The following is a 21,610-nucleotide window of genomic DNA, read 5'->3' as shown; positions in this document are numbered from 1 at the left end:
CCCCTTTTTACATCGAAGCCAGTGCTGTGAAATAAAACCCTAAACAAGAAGAATCTCCAATAAAGAATAAAAATGTAAAGTATAATTAAGAAAATTTGCCTACCGGGGGTATGTGTCCCAGTGGCAGAACAATTGCCTAGTTTGCACAAGGTCCTGGGTTCCACCCCCAGCACAGCCCTGAGGGGGAGAAAAGTGACAATGAAGTGCATGATTTTCCTAGACTCCATAGAAAATACACATCAGATAGTCTGGAATTGAAGGATCAAAATAGATCCTTTTAGTGGAATATTTGGAGTAATAAAGTGCCAGTTGAAGAACTAAAAGTACCAATTAGAAGAACTCACGAGTTAGCCCAGTCCATTGAATTGCCCAAAATTCAGGATCTGTTTTTTATGATGAGCATCTGGTAGTACATCCGGAAGTGTATAATGATAAGTGTGAACCATTATGAAATGATCCTCTTGAGTTTAAGGATTCTTAACTGCTTTCTGACAACATTAAATTTTTTTCATGAGAGTTGTTGCTTTGTATTTTATTATGTTCTTAGTCTTTGAAATTTGGATTGCTATGTGTGAAGTAAAAACTAGCTTCCATTTCAACAAAAATTACTGCAATCTCCCCCTCCATTTAATATGAGAAACATCCAGATATATGATTTATATTTCTATATCCTGTTTGGCCCAAATTTATCCTATTGCAAGACTCAGTTTCTAAAAAGCAAAGAGAGATATATAGATACCACAAACTGAACAAAGTTATATTCTATTTCCACAGGATTTGAAACATATGTGAAAGCCAATATGAACCATATTAAGTTAGGCTCTAGTTTTCTTACTTAGAAACAAAACAGTCTACATTCCATTAGTTTTCTAACCTAATGAGTCTAACTTTAGACTTGAAATATCGAATGCTCACCCTTCATAATTATGCTAATAAATTTCATGCTGTATCTCTGGCGTAGCATCTTATCATTAGCTGAGGCTAAGGGAAGCAGCAGAAGATCAGCAGGAGAAAGGACTCCTCTGCTTGAGCTCTGACTAGACAGTACATTTACTTTGATTAGAATGATTTATGGGTGAAAGTGAGAAAGAAAAAATACCTCCATTCAACTTAATTCTGTTTTACTCACTAGAAACATTCCAGAATTTCCACCTCCTCTATTTCTAATATCTTCCTGTAAAACACATTGAAGGAACTAAAACCAAAAATACAGCCAGTAAAATTTTGTATATCTTTGGACATGTCGTAAGCATATTTTTCACTTTTAATTCAGGGAATCAACAGATAGTGTAAAAAGAAACAGAAATGGTTTAACAAAATAGGAATAGATAAAATATTGAATTATGAGGCTTGTAGTAGCCTTCAGTTTTTTACATTATATCCTTTGTTGTTATTTGAATATTTTGATCATGTAGATTTATCCAAGTTTATGTTAAATGATGCTTATAATTATTACATTTTAATTGAAATATAACGCTGATATTAACACTGAAATAACAGGGAAGTTTTACCCTTTTTTTTTTTTTTTTTTAAGATAAAGGAAAAAGAAGAGTTTTTGCTTTCCTAGCAAAGGAGAGGCACAGGAACTCCAGTCCCAGAGGCTGTGGTTCTGCCCCTCAGAAGAACAGAGGACTTTTAAAGAAGCTTTTCAAAGGCTGCATTCCAGGTGCGCCTTGTAATAGCAAACCTTTCAAAATATCCTTTTGTTAATTTAAACAATTGACATAAAAATAAATACAAATAAGTAATTCATATTATACTTAAAAATCATGTAAATTGATAAATACATATAAAATACAAAATTATCTAAGAATGAAAGAAGTCAACTCCATCAACTCTCTTTTTTTACTATATAGAGGAAATATGAAAACAATTAATAAGATTCCTTTATTAATAACTTTTCATGAGACCAAAATTATCTATTTTCTTTATAGAAAAAAATTAAGCTACAGGAATACAGATTCCATCTGCCAAGGAGTACAGAATAGTTAGTACTGGAAAATCAATTTTTACTCTATTTTTAGTTAATCCTATGAAATGATATTTGATTAATAATTAATAAGCATCTTAGCATGCTTATTTTAAAAATAGATTTTAACGTGATCCTTATGGCACATAAAATGATGATTTCATGCAAGGTATTTTATGTGCTAAGTTCTATGGGAAAAAAGTTAAGAAAAAATAAGTAATGGTCGTTTCCTTACAGAGCTTTCATATAGTGTGAGTGTTTCATTAATTTTTAAAATTCTTTTCAGATATATATGACATAGAGTTTATTTTAACATGTTATACATGCATGGAGTATAATTTATTCTAATTAGGATCCCATTCTTGTGATTGTACATGAAGTGGAGTTTTAGAACTGGAAAGGCTTAGAGACTGCCCACAATGCTATCTTTATTTGAAGATGAAAACAATCATCATCATTAGATTCAGGGAACATGTTTGCCCTAGTAGCACAGGTCTTCTTACTCTGAATCCTTATCCTCTCTACTTTATACCAGTTTTCTTCTTTATTCATTTTCTCTTTAAGAACATGATACTCAGCCATCATTCCACTATTGTGCAAGTAAATCAGGGAATTTGCTGTTTACACCTAGGTTCACTTAATTGAGTCACAGTGATATGAAATCTGAATTAATGTGGCATTTTGATTTGCCCGTTTGATTCTTATAGCTGCAATGCAAGTAGAATTGTTTCACATATAAATTATTTTCAGATTTTATACACAATAGCCAAAACCTTCCTCTTGTAGACTGCTGTGACAATTTAAATTAGTTCAAACTCATTGAATGTTAGATTAGCAGGATGTAAAGCCAAAACCTTAAAATTAGCCAAAACCTTAAAAACTTTGATCTAGAAACACTGCTTTTAGGAATTTACAGGATGAATAGAAGGAAATATGTTCTCAATATCTATGTATGCGCCTTTTATTAGACTATTAATATTAACAGATATTTAATAGTAATTTAAATGCCCCCTATGGCCAGTTCATATAATTATGGTACAACAATACCAAGAAACGTTACTCAATCAGTAATGTTGACGGAATGGGTTTCTGAAAAAATACCTAAGATATATGAAGTGAAAGTGCATGCAATTTGAAAAATGTCACATAATCCCTAATGTTATTTCTGTAATTTCTGATCCCAGTTTTGTAAATATGTATTTATGCGTGCTTACTGAAAATATCCCCAAAGAATGTCAATACACAGATAATAGTCATCATTTCCAGGTTCAGAAATTATGAGTGATTATCTTTTTATGTTGAAGTACTTTCATTTTAAAAAATGGGCATTGTTAATCAGATAATCATAAAAAATTGCAATGATCCTACCTTAAAATACAAAAACCACTTACAGGTAACAGCGAAGTAACATGCCAGGTAATATGACTTCATTTTGGACAGTTATAGCCAAGGAATGTAAAGAAATCTGTGACGGAAAGAAAACCAAAAAAAGGGAGAAAAGGAAGTGGAGAAGTCTAAGACAATAACAAATTGTTGTTTGAAAGTCTCACAAATTTAGATAAATTGGCTGCCAATTTCATTTAGTTGGCCATCTGTCTTTATTAACTGGACTTACTTAGAAAATCTGATAATTTTGAGAAGACTATTGCATATGACTATATAGATTATAAGTTTGGAAAAAGGTTGATTGATATGCAATTATAATCTAATTAAGATTTAAATATTTTCAAAGGGTCAGTTATTTTAAAGTTATTAATCAAATAGCCTTATTCATGACAACATTCAAATTATGCTGTAGCAAATAATAATGATAATCATATATAAATAAGAGGAAATTTAAGGTTTTTGAAAATTTCTATTTCTTACTCTCTCCTGGTTTTTCTGTGATTTCAGATTTTTAGTGGCAAATATATAGGATGAATTTAAAATCTTCTCTATGATTTGTACATGCTTAAACAATGTGCCATAGACAAAGCTCTTACAGAATAAAAATTTGAGTTTAATTTCTTTGAATTCTCTTTATTTAAATGTTTTTATCCTCCCTATCTCTAACTTTAGAGGAAATACTTAGCTTACTTCTCAATCTTATAAAAACAACATGAGGAAGAAGTTTTATAAATCTTTTGGCCCAATCATTCAGACCAACTTTTAAACTGGTCCTTATATAACTTCAGTCCTATAGATGAGGTCCGATAACACTCATGCAAGTTGAGACCCAAAATCAAACAATGCAAGGAGTCTGTCACAAATTTTAGTTATTTAAGCCCATTTACAAGAATGGCTTAGGAAAATGAACTTACTATCTAGGGAAAATTTTTCTCTTTGCAGTGAAACTGCAAAAAAAAAAAAAAAAAAAAAAAAAGAGGCAATCTGGGTTCATGAAAATATAAATAATATCAACATGCCTTTATCATGATGCATGACAGATTGCAATACAAAATAATTTGCCACAGATGTTGGCCAGTAATAATCATTTTTATTTATGGCCCATTTACATCTCTGGGTGATTTCATCTTTCATTCAGTGCAACAGCCCTCTCATACTCTCCTCCAGAGTTTTCTCTGAGTCAGACACAGTTTCATTATATTTTTGTCTACTTCTCATTATTGTTTACTTTATCTTATTTAGAAAAGCTGATGTCGGGGGACTGCAACTGTTCAGACTTACTTGGACTTTCTACTTGGTTAAATTCCAATGCTGTTCCTGACTTTTCTTACTCTTCTTACTTTCTTGGTGATTCTTCAGTTACTTTCACTGAATTCATTGATTATACAATATTTTGATTAATAAATATAATGCATTAATTTCTCATTTAAATATAATACTTTTGCACGGGGGAGGGACTGGGAATTAAACTCATGGACACTCAACCTCTGAACCACATCCCCAGCCCTGTTTTTTATTTGAGTTGCTTAGGGTCTTGCTAAGTTGCTGAAGCTGGTCTTAAATTCTCTTTCCTCTTAAATCTAATACATTATTAGAAGTGTATTATTACATTATTAGAAATTTCCTCTGTAAATCTAATACATTATTAGAAATGTGTTGAATATTCATTTTCTTTAATAGGAAAAGCCTGTCTGCCATTATTTTTAATACAAAGGAATGTATTACCAACATATAAAAACACTGAACCAAATTTTTTCAAATAATAATAAATATTTAAACATCTATACACAACCCAGCAAAGAATTTTGCATAACATAAAGACCTAAAGCACCAATTAATCTTATAATACCTAATTTTAGCATGTTATGTGCCTGTTAATTCACACATGTACAGTATACAATGAAGCTGTCATGTAAGCCCCAGGTACACATTACATTTGCCTTCTAAGCCAAAAGAAAAGTAAATAATATGTTAAAGATGCAATGAATAAACATAAGGCTTGACAAAACATAAAGAGGCAAGAGTTTTTAGAAACTAAAACATTTAATGGTAAATTAAATGTAAATTAATAAATTAAATGATAAAGTATACCTTTAATGGTAAACATTTAAAGGTCTAATGGTAAAAAGTGAGAAGTGGAACATGCAGTCAATACTGTCTGACCAAAGGGGAAAGGTGATAGGAGGGAGTGGTGAGGGATGAGAAAGGCAGAAAATAAATGCCTGAGGTTTGGTCATGCCCAAATACAATGGAGCATTGAAGTTTTCTCCTACTTTTCTATTTTTTTGTGTGTGTATGTACATCTAAAATGAATGACTATGAATCACCAACTGATGGCATAGGTAACAACAGGAGAATTAAAACTCCCATTACACATCTGTTTCTGTTCACTTTGCTTATGTCAATATATCTGGTGATACAGAGAGTATGTGATGCTTGTATTCATATCATACTCCTGTCTACTCACCAAATTATTCTTATACATATGATCTAAAATTTATTTTAAAGTTTTGCATCAAGTATTTATCTTTTGTCTTCTTCCAGTTAACAAAAATTGTTTTGCAAACTCATTTCTGTAATTTTATTTTATAGAGGCTAAGTATTCACACTGTTCATTACAGCAAATTGGACCTCCTGAATATATAAAGGTATATGATGTGTAGCTCTGTTCATAAAAATTTTGAAAATTTAGCAACAGAGTAGAAAAATCTTTCTTAGTTCCATACTTCATATATTGTTAAGCATGAGATTGTTTTTGTACCTCAGGTGAGAAATTGGGTTCTTTTTGCAATCAGGACCATTTAATTGATCCTTTGTCAAGGTGCAGGCATCCCTATCCACAAGCACTCCAGGTATTGCATCTCCATCATGGAGTAATATGCCTTAAAGGTTGCCAGTAATTCTTGGCTGCAGAAATAACCATGGTATTGGGAATCTTACAGAACACCTGGATATCTCAAAATCAATAATACTAGAAGAATGTCCTAGGATGCTTTCAGATTTGATTTTCTAGAGATATCAAAGGAGCTGTGTTGCAGAATTTTCCTTCTTTTTCAATTCTTCTTGGATTTTTTGTGAATGGTGTTAGAAAGATTCTCACATGAGCTTTGATTACCTCCTAATCATTTAGGAGTAACACTTTAGATTTGCTGGAGTATGGACACTGAGGCCATGTTCTCCCTGGACTGCTCCCAGGCAAATCAAGCCAATGGTGGTAGAAATCCAGGATGTTTTCTCCAACAGAGAATTCTTTCAATGGGCCATGTTTTCTGGGGAACTCCTTATTATCCTTGAGGAGACCACTCTGCCACTGTCTGAGGCTTTGCTACCCAATCCTTTTCCTCCTTGTCCCTTTCACTGATGTTGGATTTATTTGCTTTACAGTCTACAGTTTCTCCCGACCTATTCTTGCTCCTCCTCCCTTTTCATAGATGTTTCTACCTGTATGTGCTTTTCAAAGGGCCTGAACTAGCAAACCATTTAAAAACAATAGACTTTAACGAATTTTGTGAAGGTCCTGGGTTTTCAGAGAAATGCATCAATAAAAGTTTTGATTGCACATCACCGTTAAGATTTCTACCTAAAACTGATATCTAATAAGTTAAACAGTAGTTCCAAAAAAGATTTGTCTAAGTCATAAGTCATAACATATAGGGTCTTTATTAAGGGAAAGAGTCTTTGCAAATTCAATTAAGTCAAGGATCTCAAAATGAAATCATCCTGGATTTCTGATGGGCTGGCTCTAAGTCCAGTGACCAGTGCCTTTATAAAACACAGGAACACAGAGACCATGTGAAGGCCGAGGCAGAGATTGGAGTGATAGGTCCTCAAGCCAAAGATCGACAAGGAATTCCAGCAGACACCAGAAGCTGATGGAGAGACCTGAAACAGATACTCCCTCTGGGCCTCCAGAAAGAGCCAACCCTGCCAGCACCTTGATTTCAGACCTCCGGTCTCCAGACCTATGAGAGAATAAATATCTATTGGCTTAAATCATCAGACTTCTAGTAATTTTTATAACAGACCTAGGAAACTAATAAATAGTTTTGTCTTATCTTTGGCAACTTCTTTGTTCCTGGCAGCTTTTATAATTACTAAGTGAATTTATGAGATGGTATTGGTTAAAGAAAAGAAAGAAAACAATGTCTACATGATGAAGAATTTCCTCTGTAGTAGAAGCATATTGGTCAAAGGAGTTCTCCAGTTCCCTGGGGACTGCTGTAGCCTTTTTCACTGGAGTTGCTTATGCCTGGTTTTTAAATTGTGTGATGCTACATGAAACTTAAATCTCTCAAACCCACTCATTCTTGCTTTGTAAGTAAATTCCTTTCTAACATCATCATCCTTATTCAACTTTTTTCTTTTTAGATCTTCAAAAGCATTTAAACAAGGTGTGACTAACCTTGGTCCTCTCAGGTGAATGTCTGAAAAACGACTACTGTGCATCAGAAGTCCTCTCACCCCTGAACAGTCTACACATTTAACTAGCAGTGGAGTAGGTTTTTTATTTGATAGCAAACATAGCAAAGTTTGTTGGAAGTTGTTGTAGCAAATATTTCAACATTAGAATGTGAACTGTAAGAGATGCTATTTCATAAAAAAAACAGCACAATATACGTCCCTTCCGAATGCTAGACAAGGATAGTCAGAAGAACTGAGGGACAATGTCCAGAGACATAGTATGTCATTGCGAGTCAGCCCTACTCCCCCAAATTTTGAAAAATCTGTAGATTGATTATCACAGTGTAAGTAAAGTTCATGTTTAATATCACTAGTTTAAGCTTTATGGGAACTAGATCAAACTGTACCTCTTTTCAGAGTAATAAGTCTAATTCTAAATATAATTCTGAATCATAGTACTAGAAGTTCTAATAACATCAGTGAGTTCCACATGTAAGAACAACAGGTTCTTTTCTGAACTGGAATTCTTATACCCCTCACCTCCCACCCTCCTCTGCTTTTTCTGTTTACCCAATAGATTAAAAATTCCCAAGTTCTTTAATATGATCTTTGTATTAAAAATTGGAGCAAGAATTTTGAGAAGTGCAAATCAGAGGTGGGAATATCCAGAGGGGAATATTTAGTGGAGCAGGACTGTATGTAGGCTCTTCTACATATATCTCAAGATCTCATTACCATAGCACATTATGGCTGGAAGAGTCCTCCCATGTATTTTCTTGTAATATTTTCAAAATTAGAGGGAAGAAAAGGAGGTCCATTTTGAGAGACTATCCTATTGTTCATCCTAGATCCAAGGTCTAGAAGTACACATCCTAACTGCTTCCAGTTATGAGTGCAATTCCTAGCCTCTTCCTCCACATTGAGATCATCCCAGCCTCTTGAGGTGTGGCAAAGATGAGAAGATACACAAAGCCACAATATAAATTTGCTACATTTCCTTGACTGGTCTTCAGAATTTAAGATTTGGTAAAAATATGGAGTTTCGTGTTCTTTAATATATGTATGTGAGCAACTTACTATCCTTTGATACATATATGCTTGCAGAATAAATAAACTGGTTTTTCCACATTGCCTAATACTGTTTTTTGTAGAGAGAACTAAAAATTTTATGTTGAGAAACTAGTTGGAAACTTTAGTAATTTTGTATTGTTCTAAAAGAGGATGTTATTAGCATTGTGATCAGAGAATACAGTATTGTTGCCAGAATGTCTGGTTTCTCAGTTCTTTGCAACCCACATAAGGAATTTAAAAAAAAAAAAAACTAAATAAAATTGTCATCTTCTGAACTAGCGTGGGTTTAAAATTTTGAAATAATGTGCAGATTCAGAATTGTAACTCATAATTGCATTTGATTAAATGTTTTGATTTAGCACATATAATGACTACATTTATTTCCATTGCTCACAGAGTGAATTTGGCATAACAAAAATTTTAAATTAGTATGTTAAATATAACTTTAAAGGATTTTATATTATATTCTTAGTTTTGGCTAAAAAAATTGAAGTTTAAAGTATTTATACACATTTTTTAATGAGAAGAATGTAGAATAACCTTAATTCAGGTGATGGGGAAAAAAAAAAAATCCCAGAGGTCAGCATAGTCTGACAGTCCAGATGATGAAAAGGGATTATAGTTAGTTGGTATTTACCATGCCCCAGATGTTGATCCCAGTAAAAGCACAATGAAGATACCATTGTTATCATCTTTGTTTACCAATTTCCCCAACCTCACTGAAACTGGGAACCATGGAACTGTCTACTTTGGTGAATAAAAGGCTAAATTGTGAATCTACAGTTAGTCCTTCACAAATATTTTGTACAAAGAGCAAATGCACTTTCTAAGTTGGGTAGTCTTGTTAACCATGGAATATGTTGTGGGATTCTCATAGAAGTATGACTAATACTTAGGTGGTAAAACTATTGGCCTAGGTTTTTAAAATGTATTTACTTGGGAACAAACAGAAATAGGCTTTCTCATGAGGCATAATGAGGATGTGTTATTTGCAGAATAATTTTTAATTCTCTATCATAGTCCTTTGCTTTTCTATTTGCTTTCTCCTAATAATGAAGCATAAAAGTATTAGGTTTATTGTTTAAAAAATATTTTTATAGTAATTATATAAAAGTACATTATGAAAAATTTGCCTGTATTTTGAAGTTTTCAAAAGAAATAATGTGTCTATTTGTGCATAAATTCTATCATTATCAAAACATAATCCTGAGTAAAAACACAAAATACAGTAAAACATTTTAATTTAGAAAGTATTCATAGGATTCCTTTGGTTTGTTTTCTTATATTTTTGCATATACTAAAGACATATTCTTTACACATTAATTTAAGATAGTAAATGGAAGTCAAATATGTCTATGTGCTATAAAAATAATTAATAAAATTCATTAAACTAAAGTAGTAAGTCACGAACTCCTAACTTAGTTCCTTGGCTGAACTGGAAACAATTATTGTTTTCTTTTTTTTTTTTTTTTTCAAAGAAAGAGAATAAGTTTGTGATATGTATAAAAGTGATCACTTCTTTGTTTTTTTTTTGTTTTTTTGTTTTTTTATTTTATTTTTTTTTTTGCGGTGCGGGGGATGGAACCCAGGGTCTTGTGCTTGTGAGGCAAGCTCTCTACCGACTGAGTTATATCCCCAACACTAAAAGTAATCACTTCTTCAAAATTTTTCTGCTGTCTGATTTTATCTATGTGATTCTGCATAGGTAATGATCTTCTTATGCTAAGCAGGAAAAAAGTTAAAGTTATTGTGATTTTGAAATGAGGTAGTAAAAAACACTTTGCAAACTAAAACACTATACACATGCAAACTATAACTAATATAACTAATGCATTAAAATTATATAGATTCTAAGAGCTATTATAAGGAGTTCCAGGGAGAGAAGGGTACTACCTACAGTGGCTAAAGGACGTCCTGAGAGATAGTGTGGACAAGCTGACAGGTAAAGCACAGCATACAGTTTTTTGAACTTCTCATGAAATTGAAGGGAATCCTGGTCAAAAGGAACACTATGAACACAGAAAGAGCTCTGAGCTCAGGGCATGCCTTGGGAATTGAATGACTGGATATTGATGTGCAAATTTGGTGGAATACAAAATAATTCTTAATTTGAGTTTTCATTGTATTTAGACATACCGATGATGACAATAGGAAGGGTTTATATTGAAATTTGAAGGCAATAGGGAACTGTTGAAGGATGGCCAAAGTTTATGTTTAGGATGGTTCAAAGGAGTGGGAATTTATTACACACTGCCATATTGCTAGGTGCAGTATTGAAAAGTCTGTATCATCATTCGAGGCAGTGGTTCACAAAAAGATCATTCAAGATATAACAGATGCCTAAAGAGATGTAAGATTAATTAAAAATATTTTTTGTTGTTTTTTGTTTGCTTGTTTCTTTTAATGTAACAGTGTTTAGTACCCATTAGCTACATACTGCCAAATGCCCATCTTAATTTACTTTTATTTCAGGTTTATATAAAAGAAATTAAATTGTCCTTAAAATTATGTACAATTTAGAACTTTGCAAAAGTACATAATAATTTAATATTCATTCCTTAAGCAGCTAGTTTAATTCTCATTCATTGTTTATCATATGACTGAGCCAACATAAGAGGAATTACCAGGGAATTATGTATTTTAGGGTATGTAGAAGTACTCATATATCAATGCAGGTGCTGGGGAGACAAATCATAAGAGGTAAATCTACTCTATCAGCTGCCCTGTGTCTCCTGGCCCACTGTAAGGGAGTTTCCTGAATAAAAGAAGTCCTACTTTCAGACTTGGTACTCCTCAGTTCTTAAGTAATTCTGCTAGTAACTGAAAGGAGAACCCTAAATAAGCACATTCTTTCTGTTGTGGTTATTAATATTAAATTACTTCCTGGGAAGATTGATGTGCTATTGTCATATTGCAATTGGTATTCACTGTTGTTCTCTGAGTTCTTTGACCTACAAGTCAAGTGCCCGGGTTCAGCCCTAGAAGCAATGGGGGGTCCTATGTGGATGGGAGGCGTTGGCGCGGTGGAGAAACAGCACACAGAGACACCAAGTGTTCTGAGGCTGAGTCTGAATCTTTATTGTTCACAGAGTCTTTTTGTATGTTTTTTCTTAGGTATTGATTACATTATTTTATGGTTAATACAAGGAAATGTTAAGTAAAAAATCTTCAAGAGTATAATTAATGATCTTATTCAATAAACATGTTTTTACTGTATGATAGCTTAAAAAGAAAAACAGTTCCCAGCAAGGTAGAGGGCACCATGTTCCGTTTAGTTTTAATTTCCCTGAAAGAATACGACATTAAGTTTCTGTAGAAGTTACCCCTTCCAAGAACTCTAATGTTAGTTATTTACAGTGGAATGTTTTTTGTTATTACTAACAGAGAATAGAGGAATCAGCTTATAGTTAATATTTATTCTATTTCATGTACTCAATGACGGACTAAAACTCTAACTACACATATAGGAAGAATACAAATTGTACCTATGATTACCCTATTTATTTATTAAGTGGGTAAAATATCCTTAAACTTGATCATAAACACTAAGAAAGCAATGAAGACCAAACACCACATCAAAGCTCAGAGGAATATTCTCACATACTTATATTATATATAACTTTTAGAGAATTTGTATACTAAAAGAAATCACAGGCTCCCTATAAATTTGAGTAAATCATAATTGCTTATTTATAATTTCATCTAAGTATTAAACTTCATTGTATGTTATTTTGTGTTGCAGCACTATGAAATCTGTCCAGTATTCTCTATGATCTGAATCTAAGGATATATTAATTATTAGTATTAAAAGCAACTGTAAATGGAGACATGCCATGCCTATGGCCCCCAAGAGGGAGAATGATCTTTCAATAGAATCGTGTCAAGTGTTGGAGTGGTAGGAAATAGATGTGGCAGTCAAGTGTAAGTGCCTCTGGAATTATACCTGTGTCTCAGAACTGCCCTAACTCATGACCCTTCTTTGATTTCTAGAAGCCTCAATCTTCTGTGCTGAACATCCCTCCTGCTTCCATATGCTGAAGATTAAACAGCTGTTGAACCCAACTCTCTAACACTTGACTGCCTAGCACTTCATTTGCCTATCTTCATGATTGCCAGACCTTTATCCCATTATAGATCTGTATGAACTGTGAATTGATCCCCAGCTCACAGCTGCCTTGCCTGGCTGGCTGTGTGCCTGGATTTCTTAGCTTTCCTCAGGCCAGAATCTGTCAGTGTGCTCTTTCATGTGGAGCTCTGATATTAACTGCAATGTGACTGACACCATGTCTTACCTACAGTCTTTCATCCAGGTGTTACTTCCTTAGCATCTGTCTTGTGTCCTTGAGGGCAAGTCAGACCTAGACATGCATCCTTTCTCCTCTTTACTGCCTCAATACTGTTTTTCACAGAACATGATCCAGAGATAGCAGATCAAAAAGGTAGGAATTTTGATGGTGATAAGTCATAGGAAGAAATTTAAAAATTAGTATAATTATCAAGTAAGATACTATGTGTTCTCCCAAAGGTAAGCAAAATATAGCAGTAAGAAAATCACAAGTTAATAAAATTGAGAATCAAAGAAGCTATGCAGGCAGTTCACATACAGGAATTCTGTTCATAGGTTATGGATCTCTAGAGCCCTTGTGTATTCCCATAACAAAATGCCCATCTGCAGATCAGTGGAACAAGTCAAGGCCTCAATCTCGGAGAGACTAGGTCCAAGAAAAGTTATTGAGACAAAAACAGAAGAACAAAAGAGTTCCAAAATAAATCAGTGAAGTGGAAATCAGATCCTAGGTAAGTGTCATGTCAAGATGTTGGAATTGGAACTTGAGAATTAGAAAAGGAGGATGTCAAATTGATAGTGAGTCATCTAAGTATGAAATACTTTCTTAAATTGTTTGAGTCTGAGGTCATAATTGAACTTCAGCTCATGGAAATAACAGTCACATATATCAAGATTTTTGGCTCTTATTTTAGCTCGTGTTCTCCCTACTGGAAATAATACAATATAAACTATGACTGATAAGTCAGTAAAATACACCATGAATAATTTTAAGAACTTTTACCCTTTCTGGGGCAATTATATACGAATGTCTTTTTACTCTTATGGAAATGAAAAGACCAGCTTTAGGCAGTGTTTCCAAACTTCTGGTGGGGCCTACCTATAAGGAACCAAAAAAAAAACTTCCCCGCATTTCATTTATCATGGAGCTACAATATGGTTAACATAGTCTATTAGAATATGACATTGCTGATTGTGTATATTTGTGTAAGTGTACGTCTCTGAAGGTATGTATAGAAGGGTCTGTATCTATTTATAAGCAAAAAGTAGTAAAACAGATTTTACTAACATAGAATATTACCTTATCATCTACAAAGAAGGATTTGAAATAGGGATCAGCTTCATCTCTCTTTTCAACACATAATTTCATCTTTACAGTAATGTAAGTTTTTGACAAGAACCATGTCAAAACAATTACCATAATTTGTTGTAATTTGGGAAGAGTTCTGGTTAAATTAATCCCATTTTATTTTTATGGTGATACCAGGAATAAAAACAGAGACTTGTCACTGAGCTACATCTCCAACTCAACCCAAATATTTATTGCAATTCTATATTTCAGTTTTGTCATAAAGTTAAAAGAAGTGCAAAAATGTAGATATGTATTTTCAATCCTATAGTAACCTACAATCTAGTAAGGAATATCAGAGGATATTAATCCTGATGATAGATAAAAATGCTAAAAAACTATGTACTAAAAATGAAACAAATAGGAAACTGTATTCTGTTTATATGAAATATTCAGAATAGGCAAATTCATATACAAAGAAAATTGATTAGTGGTAATCAAGCACTGAAAAGAAGAGAAGATGGGGAGTATGGGCTTCCTTTCAGGGAAATGAAAATATTCTGGAATCAGTGGTAATGGTTGTAGAATATTGATAATGTACTGAGAACATAAAAATTGCATATTTAAAATAGTAAAAGCATTGAATTTTGTCAGAAATTTTATCTCAATTAAAAATACTCTCATACACAGACATATAAACCCAAATGATTTACAATATAAAGGAAGAAAACTGTACATTCCAAGTGAAAATAGAGTTCATAAAATATAGGCATAATACATTTGATGGACACCCATCAAGAGTAAATTTTCTTTTTTTTCCCCTTCCCCCCAACTCCTCCCACTCCTCTTTTTCCTCTATACAGTTCTTCCTTCCTCCATTCTTGCCACCCTCTCTAACCCTCACCCTAAACCTAACCCTAACCCTAACACTAAATCCTCCCACCCCCCATTGTGTGTCATCATCCGCTTATCAGCGAGATCATTTGTCCTTTGGTTTTTTGAGATTGACTTATCTCACTTAGCATGATATTCTCCAATTTCATCCATTTGCCTGCAAATACCATAATTTTATCATTCTTTATGGCGGAGTAATGTTCCATTATATATATATGTCACAGTTTCTTTCTCCATTCATCAATTGAAGGACATCTAGGTTGGTTCCACAATCTGGCTATTGTGAATTGAGCAGCTATGAACATTGATGTGGCTATATCTCTGTAGTGTGCTGATTTTAAGTCCTTTGGGTATAGGCCAAGGAGTGGGATAGCTGGGTCAAATGGTGTTTCCATTCCAAGCTTTCTGAGGAATCTCCATACTGCTTTCCAGAGTTGCTGCACTAATTTGCAACCCTACCAGCAATGTATGAGTGTACCTTTTCCCCACATCCTCTCCAACACCTATTGTTGCTTGTGTTCTTGATAATCGCCATTCTAATTGAGGTGAGATGGAATCTTAGGGTAGTTTTGATTTGCATTTCTCTTATTACTAGAGATGTTGAACATTTTTTCATATATCTGTTGATTGCTTGTACATCTTCTTCTGTGAAGTGTCTGTTCATATCCTTAGCCCATTTGTTGATTGGATTATTTGTATTCTTGGTGTAGAGTTTTTTGAGTTCTTTATATATTCAGGAAATTAGTGTTCTATCTGAAGTATGAGTGGCAAAGATTTTCTCCCACTCTGTAGGCTCTTCCTTCACATCGCTGATAGTTTCCTTTGCTGAGAGAAAGCTTTTTAGTTTGAATCTATCCCAGTTGTTGATTCTTGCTTTTATTTCTTGTGCTATGGGAGACCTGTTAATGAAGTCTGATCCTAAACCGACATGTTGAAGATTTGGACCTACTTTTTCTTCTATAAGATGCAGGGTCTCTGGTCTGATTCTGATGTCCTTGATCCATTTTGAGTTGAGTTTTGTGCAGGGTGAGACACAGGGGTTAAGTTTCATTCTGTTGCATATGGATTTCCAGTTTTCCCAGCACCATTTGTTGAAGAGGCTATCTTTTCTCCATTGCATATTTTTGGCACCTTTGTCTAATATGAGAAAATTGTATTTATTTGGGTTTGTGTCCATGTCCTCTATTCTGTACCACTGATCTACCTGTCTATTTTGGTACCAATATCATGCCGTTTTTGTTACTATTACTATGTAGTAGTGTTGAAGATCTGGTATTGCGATACCCTCTGCTTTGCTCCTTCTGCTAAAGATTACTTTAGCTATTCTGGGTTTCTTATTCTTCCAGATGAATTTCATATTGCCTGCTCTATTTCTGTAAGGTACATCATGGGATTTTAATTGGAATTGCATTGAATCTGTATAGCACTTTTGGTAGTATGGCCATTTTGACAATATTAATTCTGCCTATCCAGGAACATGGGAGATCTTTCCATTTTCTAAGATTTTCTTTAATTTCTTTCTTTAGTGTTCTGTAGTTTTCATTGTAGAGGTCTTTCACCTCTTTTGTGAGATTGATTTCCAAGTATTTTATTTTTTTCAATGCTATTGTGAATGGGGTAGTTTTCCTAATTTCTCTTTCTGAAGATTCATCACTTATGTATAAAAATGCTTTGGATTTCTGAGCATTGATCTTGTAACCTGCTACTTTACTGAATTCACTTATGAGTTCTGAAAGTTTTCTGGTGGAATTTCCAGGTTCCTCTAAATATATAATCATGTCATCAGCGAACAGGGATAGTTTGAGTTGTTCTTTTTCTATTCGTATCCCTTTAATTTCTTGGGTTTGTCTAATTGCTCTGGCTAGGGTTTCAAGGACGATGTTGAATAGAAATGTTGAAAGAGGGCATCCCTGCCTTATTCCAGTTTTTAGGGAGAATGCTTTCAGTTTTTCACCATTTAGAATGATATTGGCCATGGGCTTAGCGTAGATGGCCTTTACAATGTTAAGGAATGTTCCCACTATCCCTATTTTTTTCTGGTATTTTGAGCATGAAGGGATGCTGTATTTTATGGAATGCTTTTTCTGCATCTATTGAAATAATCATGTGATTCTTAACTTTAAGTCTGTTGATATGGTGAATGACATTTATTGATTTCTTGATGTTGAATCAACCTTACATCTCTGGGATAAAACCCACTATTTTTTAATATATTTTTGTATGCGACTTGCTAAAATTTTTTTGAGAATTTTTGCATCGATGTTCATTAAGGATATTGGTCTGAAATTTTCTTTCCTCGATGTGTCTCTGTCTGGTTTAGGTATCAGGGTGATATTGGCTTCATAGAATGAGTTTGGGAGGGTTCCTTCCTCTTCTATTTCATGGAATACTTTGAGGAGTATTGGAATGAGCTCTTTTTAAAAGGTTTTGTAGAACTCGACTGAGAACCCATCTGGTCCCGGACTTTTCTTTGTTGGTAGGCTTTTGATGACCTCTTGTATTTCATTGCTTGAAATTGATTTATTTAAGTTGTGTATGTCCTCCTCGTTCAGTTTAGGTAATTCATATGTCTCTAGAAACTTGTTGATGTCTTCGAAGTTTTTCTGTTTTGTTGGAATATAGATTTTCAAAATAGCTTCTAATTATGTTTTGTATTTCAGTCGTGTCTGTTGTGATATTTCCTTGTTCATTCCGAATTTTAGTAATTTGAATTTTCTTCCTATTTCTCTTTGTTAGTGTGGCTAAGGGTTTATCAATTTTGTTTATTTTTTCAAAGAACCAACTATTTATTTTGTTAATTTTTCCGATTGTTTCTTTTGTTTCAATTTCGTTGATTTCAGCTTTGATTTTAACTATTTCCTGTCCTCTACTACTTTTGGTGTTGGTTTGCTCCTCTTTTTCTAGGGCTTTGAGCTGTAGTGTTAAGTTGTTTATTTGTTGATTTTTACTTCTTTTGTTGAATGCGCCCCATGAAATAAATCTTCCTCTAAGTACTGCTCTCATAGTGTCCCAGAGATTTTGATATGATGTGTCTTTGTTCTCGTTTACTTCTAAGAATTTTTTTATTTCCCTCCTGATGTCTTCTGTTATCCATTCATCTTATAATAGCGTATTATTTAATCTCCAGGTATTGGAGAAGTTTCTGTTTTTTATTCTGTCATTTATTTCTAATTTCAATCCATTATGATCTGATAGAATACAAGGTAGTATCTCTATCTTCTTGTATTTGCTAACAGTAGCTTTGTGGTATAAAATATGGTCTATTTTAGAGAAGGATCCATGTGCTGCTGAGAAGAAAGTGTATTCGTTCTTTGTTGGATGGTATATTCTATATATGTCGGTTAAGTCTAAATTGTTGATTGTGTTATTGAGATCTATGGTTTCTTTATTCAATTTTTGTTTGGAAGAACTATCCAGTGGTGAGAGAGGTGCATTAAAATCGCCTAATATTATTGTGTTGTGGTCTATTTGATTTTTGGAATTGAGAAGGATTTGTTTGACGTACATGGATGAGCCAATGTTTGGGGCATAGATATTTACGATTGTTATGTCTTGCTGATTTATGCTTCCCTTAAGCAGTATGTAATGTCCTTCTTTATCCCTTCTGACTAGTTTTGGCTTGAAGTCCACATTATCTGAAATGAGGATGGATACTCCAGCTTTTTTGCTGTGTCCATGTGCATGGTACGTTTTTTCCCATCCTTTCACCTTTAGTCTGTGGGTATCTCTTTCTATGAGATGAGTCTCTTGCAAGCAGCATATTGTTGGATTTTTCTTTTTAATCCAATCTGCCAGTCTATGTCTTTTGATTGATGAGTTCAGGCCATTAACATTCAGAGTTATTACTGTGATATGATTTGTATTCCCAGTCATTTGACTCATTTTTGTGTTTTGACATGGTTTGGTTTCTCCTTTATTTGGCTATTCCTTTAGGCTAGTTCCTCCCGTTGCTGATTTGCATCGTTGTTTTTCATCTCTTCCTCATGGAATATTTTGCTGAGAATGTTCTGTAATGCCAGCTTTCTTTTTGTAAATTCTTTTAGCTTTTGTTTATCATGGAAGTATTTTATTTCATTGTCAAATCTGAAAGTAAGTTTTGCTGGGTATAAGATTCTTGGTTGGCATCCGTTTTCTTTCAGGGCTTGGTAAATGTTGTTCCAGGCCCTTCTAGCTTTTAGGGTCTGGATTGAAAAATCTGCTGATATTCTTATTGGTTTTCTCCTGAATGTAATTTGATTCTTTTCTCTTACAGCCTTTAGAATTTTGTCTTTATTTTGTATGTTAGGTATTTTCATTATAATGTGCCTTGGTGTGGGTCTGTTGTGTAGTTTTGTACATTTGGAGTCCTATAATCCTCTTGTACCTGGTTTTCCATTTCATTCTTCAGATTTGGGAAATTTTCTGATATTATTTCATTGAATAGATTGTTCATTCCTTTGGTTTGTTTCTCTAAGCCTTCCTCAATCCCAATAATTCTTAAATTTGGCCTTTTCATGATATCCCATAATTCTTGTAGATTCTGTTCATGATTTCTTACTATCTTCTCTGTTTGGTCAACTTTGTTTTAAAGATTAAATATTTTCTCCTCAGTGTCTGAGGTTCTGTCTTCCAGGTGTTCTATCCTATTGGTTATGCTTTCTATGGAGTTTTTAACTTGTTTTATTGTTTCCTTCATTTCAAGGATTTCTGTTTTTTTTTTTTTTTCAGTATCTCTAACTCTTTATTGAAATGATCTTTTGCTTCCCATATTTGCTCTTTTAACTGTTGATCGGTGCGATCATTTAATGCCTGCATTTGCTCTTTCATCTCTTCCTTCAATGCCTGCATTTTCTCTTTTGTCTCCTTATTTGCTTCCCTGATTGTTTTAATTATGTACATTCTGAACTCCCTTTCTGACATTTCTTCTGCTGTGCTGTCATTGGGTTTTACTGATATAGTATCTAGGTTTGTTTGGTTGTTTTCTCATATTGGTCAGATATCAGTGGAACTCTGAGATATTGCAGATTTCCTCTTTAGCTTATAGTGTCCCTGTAGATTTCCAGTGTATCACCTCCCAGCTTTCAGTAGCCTAAAGTCTTGGAGGAACTTGATAATGCAGTGCTTCCAAAGAAAGCTGCCCCTAGCCTGCTAGTGGGTCCAGGACTGGGGGCTGGTTCTGCATGGAAATCCTCTCAGTGGGTGATCCTGCTCCTAGAAGCTGGCTATAGACAGGGCCTGTCCCCACCTGAGCGAGCCAGGCTGCTAGGGGAAAGCCTCTCCCTGTCCTGCCTTGGTCCCAGAAGCTGCCTGCGGGCCAGGGTCCGGGTTCAGGGTTGGTTCTGTGTGGAAAAGCTGTCACTGGGCGGCCTGCTCCAAGAAGCTGGTTGTGGTTCGAGCCTGCTGCCTGAGGGAGCAGGACTGCTTGGGGAAGTTTCTGGCTGCCCTGCTCTGGTCCCAGAAGCCGCCTGAGGACTGGAGCCCACCACTGGGTCCGGGGCTGGGGTTGACTCTGTGTGGAAAAGGTCTCACTGGGTGGGCCTCTTCCTAGAAGTTGGCTGTAGATAGAGCCTACCGCTGGAGAAAGCAGGGCTGCTTGGGGAATACTCTAGCTACCCTCCCTGCTCCGAGAAGCTGCCCCTGTCTGGGCCCGCCACCTGGGCCGAACTTCACCCGGTAGCAGACACTCACCCCGCGGCTCTATGTTGGTCCAAGTCTCTCAATATCTCCCCTTCTTAAATCCTGGGTTCTGGAGCGATGGGAGATACAGTCACCCTCTAATCCGCCATCTTGGATTCTCAAGAGTAAATTTTCTAATAGTCATTTCAAAAGCTTTTTTGAGGGCCTGGGGAGATAGCTTAGCTGGTAGAGTGCTTGCCTCGCAAGCACAAGGCCCTGAGTTTGATCCCTAGTACCGCAAAAAAAGAAAAAAACTTATTTGAAAATTAGTTTTTTTGGAACTGGGAAATATTTTATGTAGGTCAAATATCACTAAGTCTTAGGAAAAGTCAGCATTATACTCAATGCTAGGATACAATGACTCATGTATTCCTCTGTAATCTACATGATTCCCACACTTTTTCAAAACTAAACTATTTGTTCACTACTATTTAAACTTGATTGAATATTTAGAAGATATACGTATTTGTTACCTATTTTTTCCCTCTAACATAAATACATCATAGATCTGAGATGCTTAATCAAAAATTGTATTTCTATGAGAGCACTATTTTAGTAGACTGAATGTATAATAGCACTGTTATACAGTCTACTGAAATAATAAAATTATGTATATATACTTTTAATTCTCATAATATTTATTTTAGTGCAGGGCATTGTTTTGCTATTAATTGTCATCACCTAATATGATATAAAACTTCAACAGTGTTGTAATTAATCAATGCAGTAATATTTGAAAATATAAATTATAAATTTGAGAAGGAATTACTATGTTCTTTTTTCTTTTTGAACTATGTATTTCATTTATTTAGATGTATTCTATTGAAATAAAGGAAGAAAACATACTACCTATTCACTTATTTGCTCATTAATTCATATA

General features: G+C 34.3%; 1 protein-coding gene across 12 annotated transcripts in view; it reads left to right on the top strand.

Annotated features, from left to right (window-relative positions):
- Positions 1–21,610, top strand: part of Dgkb (diacylglycerol kinase beta) — a 640,490-nt gene that overhangs the window by 112,402 nt on the left and 506,478 nt on the right. The gene's annotated exons all lie outside the window — the stretch shown is intronic.

This window comes from Sciurus carolinensis, chromosome 8 (genome assembly GCF_902686445.1).
Source record: "Sciurus carolinensis chromosome 8, mSciCar1.2, whole genome shotgun sequence".
NCBI classification, from domain to species: Eukaryota; Metazoa; Chordata; class Mammalia; order Rodentia; family Sciuridae; genus Sciurus; species Sciurus carolinensis.
This window is presented reverse-complemented; position numbering and strand designations above follow the sequence as displayed.